We start from the raw sequence: 12396 nt of genomic DNA on the forward strand, positions 1-12396 counted from the left end.
CCAAATCCCAACCTTTCCCTGGCTAGCCCTCTTCACTCTCAGGTTCCTGAGAGTCCCCGCAGGTCTCTGAGTCCCTGGTACTTGGAAGATGTGCCTCTGGGTGGGCACCTTCCTCTGCAGCCCCTCTTTCCAGAGCTTTGGCTTTCTGGAAGGAGACAGGTTGGGAAAGTCCGTGGAGTTCATTCTGTCTTGGAGACAACATGGCTCTCCCCTTTGGCTTCTTCATCTCCCTTTGGCTTCACCTCCATTTTCCAATACCTCCCAGACAAGTTGTAGCTCTTATACAAGCAGGATTGGACTATTGGCATCTCACTAGAAATTTTCCTCTTGTAAACCATACACTAACATACGCAAAGGAGGCATTTCTCTTCACAGAGTCTCAAGGTTTTCCCAGCAGAACATCACTATGTAATTATGATTAGTTGTTTAGTCTCCAATACTTTCTACATTAGTGAATGCACACATGAAACTTACCAGGCAGACTTTGTGCAGTGGCAGTATAGTAGCCAATGAGGTTTGTCTGAGGGGCGATTATTGATAATTGAAAACAATTCCCAGTACCTCACCAGGATGATTTGACATACCTTGACACTGGCAATTTTTGATTTGGCAAAATACTCTTTGGTTGCCTTGACTCCTGATTCATATCTTTATGTTCTCTTCCTCAATAAGCTTCTTAATAGGTATTTTCTTCCAAAATAGATGTTTTTTTTTTTTTTTTTGAGACGGAGTCTTGCTCTGTTGCCCAGGCTGGAGTGCAGTTGTGTGATCTTGGCTCATTGCAACCTCCACCTCTATGGAAACTGAGCAAAAAAAAAAAAAAAAAAAAAATTACTAGACAATGTAACTCCTTATTCTAGGTGTTGACAGCTTTAAAAACTACAAATTTCTTTTATTGAGGTATAAATTATATAAACACACACCTAAAGGTTGCAACTCAATGAAAATCTATATGTGGATGTAGCCCTGTAACCACTACTCAGATCATGACATAGCACCTTTCTAGGCCTCCAATGGGCTGCCTTATGCCCTCTCTCCAAGCTGTTACCAATTATCAGATAATTGATACCAAAAAATTGCCACTATTCTGACCTATAGCAGATTAATTTTTGTCTGTTTTGGGGAAATATACAAATGAAATCTTTAGAGATTACTATATTTTGATCAACATTACATCGTCCTTGTTGCTGTGAGTTGCAATGGTTTCTTCATTTTTTTTTTTTTTTTTTGAGATGGAGTCTTGTTCTGTCACCCAGGCTGGAGTGCAATCGTGTGATCTCAGCTCACTGCAACTTCCGCCTCCCAGGTTCAAGAAATTCTCTTGCCTCAGCCTTCCGAGCTGTTGGGATTAAAAGCATGCACCACCATGCCTGGCTAATTTTTGTATTTTTAGTGGAGATGGGATTTCACCATGTTGGTCAGGCTGGTCTTGAACTTCTGACTTCAAGTGATCCCCCCACCTCAGCCTCCCAAAATGCTGGGATTGGAGACGTCAGCCACCATGCTTGGCCAATGGCTTCTTTTTCATTGTCGTGTAGTATTTCATTGTGACTATGCCTCAATTTATCCATTTTTTTTTGGAGACAGGGCCTTGCCCTGTTGTGTAGGCTGGAGTGCAGTGGCATGATCATAGCTCACTTCAGCCTCCAACTTCTGCTCTCAAGTGATTCTCCTGCCTCTGCCTCCTGAGTAACTGGGCCACCATACCAGGCTAATTTTTAAAAATTTTAATAGAGATGAGGTTTGGCTGTGTTGCCCAGGCTAGTCTTGAACTCTTGAGCTCAAGTGATCCTCCCGCCTCAGCCTCCCAAAGTGTTGGAATTACAGGGGTGAGTCACTATGCCTGTCACCATTTTACTCTTGATGGACATTTCAGATGCTTCTAGTTTGGGGTTTGTTTTTTTTTTTTTTTTTTTTTTTTTGAGACGGAGTCTTGCTCTGCCGCCCAGGCTGGAGTGCAGTGGCCGGATCTCAGCTCACTGCAAGCTCCGCCTCCCGGGTTCACGCCATTCTCCTGCCTCAGCCTCCCGAGTAGCTGGGACTACAGGCGCCCGCCACCTCGCCCGGCTAGTTTTTTGTATTTTTAAAGTAGAGACGGGGTTTCACCATGTCAGCCAGGATGGTCTCCATCTCCTGACCTCGTGATCCGCCCGTCTCGGCCTCCCAAAGTGCTGGGATTACAGGCTTGAGCCACCACGCCCGGCCCTAGTTTGGGGTTTTAATGAAAATAATGTTGCTATAAACATTCTTGTATCTGGCTTGTACATATAATTGCAATGAAGTTCAATTTATCCGTCATTTTTTATTGATTAGTGGTTTTTATCTATTTGTAGTCAATATGTAAAAGTTTTGATTCTTGGCTTTGCAAGTCCATAAACTTGATTTCTATCAGCCTGTCTCGGGTTGTTCAGGCCTAGAGAAGTGATTCAAAACCAGACTTACAATAGATAAAAGTATTTTGTTGTCTAAAAATATCCATACAAAATATTTTATTTTAATATAAGATTGATATATAAGTCTCAGAGATAATTCATGCATTTGTGACTTACAATCCAACCCATCTCATTTCAGGCTCTAAAAACCCGAGAAAACAATTTATCAATCAGAAGATTGCTTGGTGGACATGGATTTAGAGTGAGAAGGAATTGAATGGACTCAGTAGATATTTACTATAAGCCATGAAAGACTCTAAGGAGTTGTCACTATTGCTCTGTCGAGTTCACTATTTTCTGTTATAGGAATCACCGAAGACTTGTGTATTTGTAGCTGATATACTTATTCATAGTCTTCTCCATTTTTTCTGTTGGTTCATTTTTTTTCTCACTGAATTATAAAAACCTCTTTGTATATTTGTTTGTGATTTCCCCCCAATTTATCCTTTATTACTTCATTTATAATATTTTCTTTTTGCCCAGGAGAGGGTTAAGATTTTTACCTAGCATAATTTCTAGAATGATTTTTTTAAACGGAACTATAAGACATGGCATTTTTATAGAATATACTGAAATATATTGACATTTATTTCTGTCATGTCAACAAGAAGTAATTTTACCAGAGAAAAGGTGGTGGCTTACGCCTGGAATCCCAGCACCTTGGGAGGCCGAGAAGGGTGAATTATGAGGTCAGGAGTTCGAGAGCAGCCTGGCCAATATGGTGAAACCCTGTCTCTAATAAAAATAAAAATTTAGCTGGGCATGGTGGCTTGTACCTGTAGTCCCAGCTACTCAGGAGGCTGAAGCAGGAGAACTGCTTGAACCTGGGAGGTGGAGGTTGCAGTGAGCCGAGATCGCACCATTGTCCTCCAACCTGGATGACAGAGTGAGACTTCATCTCAAAAAAAAAGGAGTTTTAAACCTATACATATTTGAAAAAATACATTATTAAAATATTCAGGAAATTTTATTTTATCAGCGTATTGTTTTAATCATTTACTGGTGATGCTCATTTGCAGAGAAGATTGGCAGGTGTCAAAAAATTTAGAAAATGTCTGGAGGGAAAACATCATTTTGAGAAAATTCTGTCTAGAAACATTATTATTCTGTGGATTCGTAAAAGATGAATTGTCATTGTAGTATCTTAGTACAAAACGTGTTGGTCCATCTCATGGAAAAGTGAGTGTTCCCTGTGGCCTAGTTTGCAAACCCCTATATAGTATTTCTCAATTTTGTTCCCCGCTGTAGGCCTTTCATACAAAAGTCTGAAGAAACATGTGGATAAAAATATTTCACTTGGCTGGGCATGGTGGCTCACGTCTGTAATCCAAGCAGTTTGGGAGGCCAAGGCTGGCGAATCAGTTGAGGCCAGGAGATCAAGACCAGCCTGGCCAACATGGTAAAACCCCAACTCTACTAAAAATACAAAAATTAGCTGGGCGTGGTGGTGCACTCCTGTAATTGCAGCTACTCAGGAGGCTGAGGCAGGAGAACTACTTGAACCCAGGAGGCAGAAGTTACAGTGAGCCGAGGTCGTGCCACTGCACTCCAGCCTGGGTGACAGAGTGAGACTGTTTCAAAAAAAAAAAAAAAAAAAAAAAACCTTCAGTTAATTAAATGTTTGTCAAAAATATTAAAATAATAATAATAAAGCAGAATAAAAAAATTGAGCATAAAAATGATAAAGGTTTCATATTAGTGGGAGGGTTGATATTGTTTGGAATCATTCACAGAAGTGTCTATGCACAGCATGAAAAAACCTTAAATTACAGGTTAACACCTTGTTGTTTTATTTCCTTTGACTTCTACTAATTTATTTATTTACTGAGACGGAGTTTTGCTCTTGTTGCCCAGGCTAGAGTGCAATGGCACCATCTCGGCTCACTGCAACCTCTGCCTCCCGGGTTGAAGCGATTCTCCTGCCTCAGCCTCCTGAGTAGCTGGGATTACAGGCGTGTGCCACCATGCCTGGCTAATTTTTGTATTTTTAGTAGAGACAGGGTTTCACTATGTTGACCAGGCTGGTCTCGAACTCCTGACCTCAGGTGATCTGCCCGCCTCGGCCTCCCAAAGTGCTGAGATTATAGGCGTGAGCCACCATGCCTGGCCTACTTCTACTAATTTTGAGAATACCAGATCACAATGTTAAGTGATGAGTAACTGCAGCAAGCGCTGAGGAACTCCGTCAGATGGTGCTGGCATTTACAGAAGTGAGGGGCAGAGCTCACTGGCGAGTGTGTTCAGTGCTCCATCAGGGGCTAAATCAGCCAGCATCACACAGATGTTGGGAAGGAGAAGGATCCCTACTACAGTCTGGCTTCATTCAGCCCTGGAAGGTCATTCTTAACATTTCCAGCCTTTGCATATGATGTAAAAATATGCCCAACAAAACGTTGATTTTATTCTTGAAACAATGAAGAAAACCATCAACTGTTAAGAGTCAACCCACAACCCGATGTTTGCACAATAGGCTACTCTTCTTAGGATGTCCTCAAGTCCTTTTTTTGATATTACAACTTGACAAATTTTGGCTCTGAATGAATAGGTAAGACAATTCATTTGAGAACCACGGAGGAGGTCCAACTGAAATAATAAACATTATCTTTACTCTGCATTATTGATATCATGGAATGATACTTTTTTGAAAATAAATATAAATTTTCATGCTTGAAATAATTCAGAAACAGAATGTTCTGAATTAACAGAATGTTAATAAAACCAAAAAACATTTTTTGATATCTGCTTAATGAACTCAGTACCTCATCATCAGTACAAAATAAAAACAAATAAAAACAAATTTCTCTTGATCATGGATTTTTGCAAAAAAGAATTATAGCTTCTCTGTCTCCCCTGAAATTATATTCCAAATTTTAATAGAGTTACTATTAATGCATCAGAAGCTATCTCTTCTTGGGAAACGTATCACTTAAACTTTTAGAACTTAGTTTCTTCTTAATAATTGGAGAAGACTTGCTCTGTCTCTCCCATGGTGTGGTTAAAACGAAGATGAAAGCAGTTGTAAACTGCAAAAAGCTACAGAAATGCTGGTGGTATTAGATGATAATTATTTAATCTTAAAGTCTATTCCCATCCAACCACCATTTTAGATATTACCATATTTCATTAATAGTAATGTGCTAGTGAGGTAAAAATACTCCAAGAGAAATTAAATGACAAAATGTTTGCAGTGTCTGTAAAACCTTGTTTTTTTGTTTTTTTTTTAAGACAATCTCACTCTGTCACCCAAGCTGGAGTGCAGCAGTGCAATCTCAGCTTACTGCAAACTACACCTCCTGGGTTCAAGTGATCCTTCTGCCTGAGCCTCCTGAGTAGCTGGGACTACAGGCGCTCACCACCATGCCCGGCTAATCTTTGTATTTTCAGTAGAGACCGGGTTTCACCATTTTGGTCGGACTGGTCTCAAACTTCTGACCTCAAGTGATCCACCCACCTTGGCTTCCCAAAGTGCTGGGATTACAGGTGTGAGCCACCATGCCTCGCCTGTAGAGCTTTTATAATGTAGACAAAGTCATCCTTAATGACTATTAAGGTTGTATTATGATGTCTGTGAAAATCAACAGAATTTAATATTCCATTTCAAATTTCTAAGATCTATGTAAACAAAATTATTTGATCACATTTGCCCCTGAAATGGCGGAATTATCAAACACTGCTTGATAGACCTTTGGAGACCACCTGTATATGTGGACCATTTGTAGGAACACAGCCCTACATGAGTGGAATGGAATCCTTCCCCACCATGGGCCGAAATGGAGAAGACCTCTTGACTGCCGTGGTTGTGGAGCTGGTTAATGAGGCTCTTCCCAGTCTGCCAGTCTATGGCTACTTCAAGGCTTTTGAGAGTTCCTGGTACATCTCTCCTTTAAACAGCATTGGATGTCTTGAATCAGAAGTATGTCTTATTTAGGCTGGATGCAGTGGCTCATGCCTGTAATCCCAGCACTTTGGGAGGCTAAGGCGGGTGGATCACCTGATGTCAGGAGTTCGAGACCAGCCTGGTCAACATGGTGAAACCCTGTCTCTACTAAAAATACAAAAAATTAGCTGGGCATGGTGGTGGGTGCCTGTAATCCCATCTACTCAGCCGGTTGAGGCAGGAGGATTGCTTGAACCTGGGAGTGGAGGTTGCAGTGAGCCAAGATGGCACCATTGCACTCCAGTCTGGGCAACAAGAGTGAAATTCCATCTCAAAAAAAAAAAAAAAAAAAAAGGTATGTCTTATTTATACTAATTTTATGGGTGGGAAAAATAAGATAAAAGTCAGAGGGTTTCCTAGGGTCACAGGGCAAGTCATTAAGTGATCCTCATTTAAATTTTACTCAGTTCTTATACTTGGGTGTGAGGTGATGTATGCTGGGTGTAGCAAGCCATTCTTTTTAATTTGACAGAAAACTCACTTTATACATTTATCCCTGATTTCATTTCTTAACTCCGGATTTTATCACATGACATTAAAAGCAGACATCCAAATGAAACTTATCTTTGTTTTAACTTCATACAAAATTTCAAAAACCGTGGCGTGGGAACCTCCCATTAGCATGGCCTTTAGGTTGGGAGGGAAAGGAAGAATCACTTAGCCAAGACTGAACAAAACATGAATCATCTGAAAAGACTGCTTGGCCTCAGATGAACTAGAAAAGCATTGACTCACTAACCTATATTTCCCTCTGCTTACACTATTAACATGCTTTAGTGACACAGTCTGTTCAGTAATCTGGATCCTTAATATAAAACACTTGACATTTTTGCTTCTTTAGTTGCGTGTGGGAGGTACATTGTCATAAGCAGATTAGAACAAGGGAGTAGATGTTGAGAGAGAAGTTGAAAGAAAAAAAATTCTGTCTCACAAATGTGGTTCTGATTACATATTCAAGATGAACAATTACAGTTTTGGGGCAATCTTACTTAGGAAAAAGAACACCTAAGAATAATTATCCAAGTGAAAGGATTCTTTGTTCAAATCTTGAATATTTATTTACCTCCAAGCTAGGTGATTATTTTTATTCTCACTGGTTGGATGTAAAATACTCCCTATCTCTCCTGAAAGGCTGGGGTGGGGATGGGACAGATGCCAAATGAAACCACCAGCTCCTTTCAACTTGACATCAGGATGTATGCTAGGGAAAAATTGTGTAAAAATAAGCTTGTCTTTCTTGCCTTTACTTTAAGAAAATTGTGATTAAATATAGCATGAAATTTATCATCTTAACCATTTTGAATGTACAGCTCCATAGTGTTAAGTACATTCACATTGTTGTACAATCGATCTCTAGACTCATCTTGTAAAACTGAAACGCATTAAACAACAATTTTCCATTTCTCCATCCTTCCAACTACTGGCAACCACCCTTCTAGTTTCTGTGTCTATAAATTTGATAACTTTAGATATTTCATATACACTTACAGTATTTGTCTTTTTGTGACTGGCTTATTTCATTTAGCAGAATGTCTTCAACGTTCATTCATATTGTCACGTGTTAGAATTTCTTTCCTTTTTAAGGCTAAACAATATTCCCTCATATTATGTACCACGTTTTGTTTATCCATTCATCTGTTGATGGACACTTGGCTTGCTTCCACCTCTTGACATGGGTGTGCAAATATCTGTTTTTTTCTTTTTTTTGAGACAGGGTCTTGCTCTGTCACTCAGGCTGGAGTGCAGTGGCGTGATCTAGGCTCACTGCAACCTCCACCTCCCAGGTTCAAGCGATTCTCCTGCCTCCGCCTCCTTAGTAGCTGGGACTACAGGCACACACTACCATGCTGGGGCAATTTTTTTGTATTTTTAGTAAAGGTGGGGTTTCACCATGTTGGCCAGGCTGGTCTCCAATTTCTGACCTTATGTGATTCAGCTGCCTTGGCTTCTCAAAGTGTTGGGATTACAGGCATGAGCCACTGCACTCTGCTGCAAATATCTCTTTGAGATCCTGCTTTCCATTATTTTGAGTATATACCTAGATGTGGGATTGCTGGATGATACGGTAATTTTATTTTTAGTCTTTTGAAGAACTGCCATATTGTTTTCTATAGCAATGACACCATTTTACATTCCCACCAACAGCACACAAGGGTTCCAGTTTCTCCATATCCTCACCAACACTTGTTATTATGTTTTCTGTTTTTAATAGTAGACATGCTCATGGGTGTAGGGTGATGTTGTGGTTTTGTTTTGCATTTTTCCATGGATTAGTGATATTGAACATCTTGTCATATGCTTGTTGGCTACTTGTATATCATCTTTAGAGTGATGCCTATTTAACCTTTATTTTTTTGCATTCTTTATCTCATTGGGCTACCTCCCTCATCCCTATCCCTTCTTAATTATTTATGCCTTATATAGATCCTAAAAGAGGACTTGTGGCAGCTTCCAAGGATATGTATAAGAAGACAAAATAATTGAGAAAATGGGATAAAAGAAGGCACAGTGAGGAAAATAAGATGAAGCCCAGGGGTAGGGTTAGGCCGCAGAGCACATTTCAGTAGCCCTCTTGAGTTGCTGTGGCTGCAGGCTCCCTAGCAGCTAGGGCAGAAGGGAAAACATAATAATTTATTGTAAGGTAAACCCTAAAAGACTTCTCAGGAGAGCATATCCATTCCTGTCTCTGACCTGTGAGGTTTTCCCCATTGGACCTTAAACAGGGAACACTGTGAGATGTTGAGGACATCTATTTCTTCATCATAGATGACTCAATAGCAATTTTCATAGGCTCTGTCTTAAGCATCCCCCAGCAGCAGGCAGTGGCAGGAGGTGCAAGTAGGGCTCACTGAAGACAGTCTGCAAAGGGACAAAACAATATGTCCCCTGGTCCCTGCTTTGGGTGTTGAGGCTTGACCTGTAGGTCAGGTTGCTCATGGAGGAAGGGACAGACTGCAGGACCTCTATGAGGACAACACCTCACATCCAGGGGCCAATAAGATTCCAGCCTCAGCCTTCAAAACTATGTCTTTGAGCAGACCCCTTGAGGGAGAGAGATGGTGTGACTGGTTAAGAGCAGATACAGACTTAGTGTGCATCTGGTATCTTTTTATCAAAAAGAAGACACCTTGACAGGTCATATGCTGTCCTGGCTCATGCTGCTGGGTTCCCTTAAAAGCAGAGCCTGAGCCTAGGCTTGAGTCTGAGCAGCTGATTTGGGAATGTGATTCCTGGAGCAGGGGTGAAGGGCTGGGGAGTGAAGCAGGGAAGGAGGGAGTGCCATTGCACGCTTCCTTATGTTGGTCACCACCCCTGGCTAAAGACAATGGAGGGTGCCCCAGAACCATCCCCAGGAAAGCACACTGGGTTTTGGTTTCTGTCCTCCATTGGGGAAGGGTTGTTCTGAGAGTGTCAACTCCTTTGCATCTCAGGGTTGCATATGTGAGTCCAGTAGGTGTCTCATGCTGTGGCATTAGCAGAGGAGCCGTTGGGCAGGGAGTGAAAGGTTCCTGGCATAGGGGAGGTGGGGTACTGTCAGATGCACCTGCGTAAAGCTGGTTGGAGTTTGCACAGAGCTGGTGACCCAGAGGTGAGGCCAAAAGGACATGAAACTTGCATGTTGGATTAGGCCTGCCCTAATGACCTCATTTAGCTGAATTAATGCTTTAAAATCTCTGTCTCCAAATACAGTTGCACTCTGTGGACTGAGTGGGGTTAGGACTTCAACATATGAGTTTTGGTGGGGGGGCACAATTCAGCCCATAACAGTTACTATACAAAGAGAGGAGAGGTTGTTAAAATCTCCAACCTTTTTTTTTTTTTTTCCACAGGTTAGAGTCCAGTGGCATGATCTCAGCTCACTGCAACCTCTGCCTCCCAGGTGCAAGTGATTCTCCTGCCTCAGCCTCCTGAGTAGCTGGGATTACAGGTACGCAGCACCCCACCTGGCTAATTTTTGTATATTTAGTAGAGATGGGGTTTCACCCTGTTGGCCAGGCTGGTCTCAAACTCCTGACCTCAAGCAGTCCTCCTACCTTGGCCTCCCAAAGTGTTGAGATTGCAGACGTGAGCCACCTCACCCAAAGTCTCCAACTTTGATTGTGGATTCGTCTCTGTTTCTTTTCAGTTTGATTGCTTTTTGCTTTACATAATTTGAAGCTGTCATATTAAGTGCACACACATTTAGGATTAAAAAAATCTTCCTGTGGACATGATTCTTTTATCATTAGGTAAGGTTCCTATTTATCTCTCTTTTTTTTTTTTGAGATGGAATCTCGCTCTGTTGCCCAGGCTGGAGTGCAGTGGCCGGATCTCAGCTCACTGCAAGCTCCGCCTCCCAGGTTCACGCCATTCTCCTGCCTCAGCCTCCCGAGTAGCTGGGACTACAGGCGCCTGCCACCTCGCCCGGCTAGTTTTTTGTGTTTTTTAGTAGAGACGGGTTTTCACCGTGTTAGCCAGAATGGTCTCGATCTTCTGATCTCGTGATCCGCCCGTCTTGGCCTCCCAAAGTGCTGGGATTACAGGCTTGAGCCACCACGCCTGGCCCCTATTTATCTCTTATATTCCGCTTGGGATATTCACTAGGCCCTTCTAAGGAGCCAACATGAAGTATTTAGTTTCCCTGATTATGCTGTGCACTCATAAACTTAAAAAAACTTATTAGATAATACTTGTGTGGAATTTCTGTATTGTTTGGGATTACATTTGTGTAATGTAAAGCATGTATCAGAATGTATAGCATTCTGATTACATTGTGTAATGTAAAGCATGTATCAGAAAACCAAAAAATAACAATAGCTTAAATGAGTTCGAAGTTTATTTCTCACTCTCATAAAGAACTCTGAAAGTAGAAAGTTCTGTGGATGGTACTTGCACAGAATCATGGGGGACGCATGCTCCTGTCTCTCTGCCTCTACATAGCACAGGTTTCTTGGCCCAAGATGGCTGCTTGGTGCTCCAGCCATCGTGTCTGCATTCCAGGCAGCAGGAAGGAAGAAGAGAGGTGAATGTAAGCTCAATGCTGCTTGTATTCCATTGGTCAAAATTTAGATACATAGTCACAGCCAACCCCAAAAGATCCCAGGAAATGCACTCTTTATAGGTAGCACTGTGCCCAGGTAAAAAGGGGGATTCTGTGAATTGAGAGGAAGAAACAATGAATGTCAGAGCAGGCAAATAACAGTTTCTATTACTGCATTATATTTAGAATTTCTTCCAAGACTGCCCCCTCTCTGGTTGGGTTCTTTGGGTCCTTAAGCCTTCGGTCCTCCCTGCTTGCTTTGTTGCAGGAAGCACCTTGCTCCTCCTGGCTGAGTGGGCTCCATTTCACATGGAATGAAGCTGAGCTGTGGTGGTGGCATCCTGCAGGGCTTCCCTGGAGGTTTCCTGGCTCCCTCACAATCCTGCTCTGCCTGCCAGGCTGCTGCCACCCCTCACAAAGTTTACAATCCAGACATAGTAGGACTCAGGGGTTGCCAGTCTCCCTGAGAGGCTCCAAATAAGAGAAGTGATGTTCCTAGGGTTTTAATGAGGCTCTAGTTTAAGAAACCTCAGACTTAAACAAAAGGTGAATTGAAATGCTTTATTCTTGTTCCCTGGCAGCCTCTGTCTTTCATGTCTTTCAAGCCCCTGTGAGGTTTTATTTACTTAATTCAGTAATAGAAGTCTATTATAATGATCAGAGCTAACACTTACTGTGTGACACCTCATTTGTACTGTTATCGATCCATTTCCCAGATCAGACAACCGTTGCACAGAGAGATCAAGTCCCACAGCAATGAGTGCAGAGTCTGGACTAGAACCCAGGCATTTGGGCTCCTGAGCCTGCGCCCTTATCCCGAGAGGAGTACTGGCTCTCCCTCTTATTGTTTCTCAAGGAGAATTACAAGAGGTGTGGCACAATTTTAAAAGCAAAGTGAAATTTGCTTGAAATCTCGTAAGATACAGGTTTCAAGAAACAAAACTTTCTGTCCATGACAAGGTTCTCTATGGAAGAAGCTGAGTGGCTGAAAGGGGAGGTGAGAGACG

The 12396-nt window shown here is 41.9% G+C and overlaps 1 pseudogene; it reads left to right on the forward strand.

Annotated features, from left to right (window-relative positions):
• Positions 1 to 480: 480 nt before the first annotated feature.
• On the forward strand, positions 481 to 630 carry LOC112423010 (U4 spliceosomal RNA; annotated as a pseudogene).
• The last annotated feature ends 11766 nt before the right edge of the window (positions 631 to 12396 follow it).

This window comes from Macaca nemestrina, chromosome 14, assembly GCF_043159975.1.
Source record: "Macaca nemestrina isolate mMacNem1 chromosome 14, mMacNem.hap1, whole genome shotgun sequence".
Taxonomy (NCBI): domain Eukaryota; kingdom Metazoa; phylum Chordata; class Mammalia; order Primates; family Cercopithecidae; genus Macaca; species Macaca nemestrina.